At 38.6% G+C, this 3,074-nt stretch overlaps 1 pseudogene; it reads left to right on the top strand.

Moving 5' to 3' along the window:
* The first annotated feature begins 998 nt into the window (after positions 1–998).
* LOC112130827 (large ribosomal subunit protein uL24-like) lies at positions 999–1,401 on the top strand (annotated as a pseudogene).
* Positions 1,402–3,074: the final 1,673 nt, after the last annotated feature.

Below are 3,074 nucleotides of genomic sequence, written 5' to 3'. Positions count from 1 at the left end.
TGGCCAAAGGACATTAAGAGACATTTCTCAAAAGAAGATATACAAGTGGCCAATGAGCATATGAATAAATGCTCATCACCACTAATCAGAGAAATACAAATCAAAACCACCATGAGATACCATGCCACAACAGTCAGAATGGCTATGACTATTATTTACAGACAAGGTCTTACTCTGTTACCCAAGTTGGAGTGCAGTGACATGGTCAGAGCTCACTGTAACCTCAAACTCCAGAGCTCAAGTGATTCTCCCACCTCAGCCTCCTGAGTAGCTAAGACTACAGGTGTGTGCCACCATGACTGGCTATTTTTTTTTTTAAGTAGAGACAGGTTCTTGCTATGTTGCCCAGACTGATCTCAAACTCCTGGCCTCAAATGATCCTCCTGCCTCAGCTTCTCAAAGCACTTGGATTACAGGCATGAGGCACCATGCCAGGTCCAGAATACTATTATTAACAAGTTTAAAAATAACAGATGTTGACAAGGATGCAGAGAAAAGAGAATGCTTATACATTGTTGATGGTAACATAAATTAGTATTTCATCTATGGAAAATAGTATGGAGATTTTTCAGAGAACTAAAAATAGGACTCCCATTTGACTCAGCAATGCCACTACGGGGTATCTACCCAAAAGAAAAGAAATTGTTATATCAAAAAAAACACCTGCACTCATATGTTTATCACAGCACTATTTGCAATAGCAAAGTAATGGAATCAACCTAAGCGTCCATCAGTGGATGACTGGATAAAGAAAATGTGAGGTGAGTGTGTGTGTGTGTGTGTGTGTGTGTGTGTGTGTGTGTACACCACCAAATACTATGCAATCATTAAAAGGAATGAGATTACGTCTTTTGCAACAATGTGGATGGAACTGTAGGCCATTATCTTAGGCGAAATAACTTGAAAACAGAAAACCAGCCCTTTTGCGGCCATCACCGAAGCGGGAGTGGCCAAAATGAAGTTTAATCCCTTTATGACTTCCGACCGGAGCCAGAATTATGTCTTCTCCTCTTTCCAAAGAGCTGAGACAGAAATACAACGTGCGATCCATGCCCATCCGAAAGGATGATGAAGTTCAGGTTGTACGTGGACACTATAAAGGTCAGCAAATTGGCAAAGTAGTCCAGGTTTACCGGAAGAAATGTTATCTACATTGAACGGGTGCAGCGGGAAAAGGCTAATGGCACAACTGTCCACGTAGGCATTCACCCCAGCAAGGTGGTTATCACTAGGCTAAAACTGGACAAAGACCGCAAAAAGATCCTTGAATGGAAAGCCAAATCTCGCCAAGTAGGAAAGGAAAAGGGCAAATACAAGGAAGAAACAATTGAGAAGATGCAGGAATAAAGTAATCTTATATACAAGCTTTGATTAAAACTTGAAACAAAAAAAAAAAGAAAACAGAAAACCAAATACAGTGTATTCTCACTTATAAGTGGGAGCTAAACAAGGTGTACACATAGACACAGAAGAAAATAACAGACACTGGGGACTCCAAAAGGGGCAAGGGTTGGAGGGTGATAAGGGTTGAAAAATTACCTGTTAGGCACAATGTTCACTAGTCAGGTGATGGATACACTAGAAGCCCAAATTTTACCACTACACAATATATCCATGTAACAAAACTGAAAATGTACCCTCTGAATCCTTACAAATAAATTAAATAAACAAATAAGAAAACGTGGTATATACACACAATGGAATATTATCAGGCCACAAGAATAATAAAATCATGTCATTTGCAGCAACATGGATAAATGTGGAAGACATTATGTTAAGTGAAACAAACCAGACACAAAAAGACAAATATTGCATGTCCTTACTTATTTGTGGGAGCTAAAACTGTTGATCTCATGGAGGTAGAGAATAGAATGATAAATACCAGAGGCTGGGAAGTAGGTGTACATGGGAGGGAGGGATGAAGTGAGGTTGGTTAATAGGTACAAACATACAGTTAGATAGAAGGAATAAGTTCTAAAGTATGATAGCAGAGTAGGGTGAATGTAGTTATCAACAATGTATTGTATATTTCTAAGTAACTAGACGAGAGGGCTTGAAATACTCCCAACATATAGATAGAAATTATAAATATTCAAAGAGATGGATACCCCAAATATCCCAACTTGAGCATTAAACATTCTATGCATGTAACAAATACTCACATGTACCCCATAAATATGTAAAATATTATGTATCAATTTAAAATCCCAGCCAGGTTTGGTGTTTCATGCTTGTAATCCCAGAATTTTGGGAGGCTGAGCTGGGAGGACTGTTTGAGGCTAGGAGTTTGAGATCAGCTTGGGCAACATAGCAAGACCTTTCTCTACAAAAAAATTGAAAAAATTTAGGAAGACCCTGTTTAAAAATACACCTAGGACAAAAAATAGAGATCCAAATGCAAACAAAATTTGTGTATTTAATATCTTAGAGGTCAAAGTGCTTTGCAGACATTTATTATTGCATGTTTCAGAAAGGAAAGAATCAGGATTGTGCATTAATCCTGATTTTATGGAAGGTGAGACTGTGATATGGGAAGGTTAAACACCACTTTCCCACAGTAGTAAAAATGATCCAATGTATGTTTTAAATGCTTCCATTTATAGGGCTTGTTTATCAGATAGTTCCTTAAATTTGTTCAGTAAACAATATCGGATACTCTACCTAGGAGGGGAGAAGTGGAAAGGGTATCCTGAGTTCATTTCACACTGGAAAAACCTAATTTCCTCTAACATGTCCCCAACCTTTCAATGTGAACTTATCTAAATGAAATACCAGAGTGGTTTCAACCCTCAGGAATGGAATCCACACCTCAGCCACTTCAGCTCTTACCTCTAGAAGGAAATGTCCACCTGCAGTCACAGGGATTAGTATGAAATTCCTATTCATCTCAAGGTTTAGAAGGCTGTATTGTTCATCAATCTGGGTCTCTTCAGTTAAAGGGAACTCCTGATTCAATTCAATAGTTTCTGAGAAACTAGGGAGCCTAGTTTAGCAGATAGGCAAAAAACTTACAAGTCAAGGGAGAGGTAGTATGACAAGCAAAAGTTCTGGGGAGATAAGAGGTGGTTTCTCCT

The sequence above is a fragment of the Pongo abelii genome, chromosome X, assembly GCF_028885655.2.
Source record: "Pongo abelii isolate AG06213 chromosome X, NHGRI_mPonAbe1-v2.0_pri, whole genome shotgun sequence".
NCBI classification, from domain to species: domain Eukaryota; kingdom Metazoa; phylum Chordata; class Mammalia; order Primates; family Hominidae; genus Pongo; species Pongo abelii.
The sequence above is the reverse complement of the archived record's forward strand: the minus strand, read 5'-3'. Positions and strand labels throughout refer to the sequence as shown.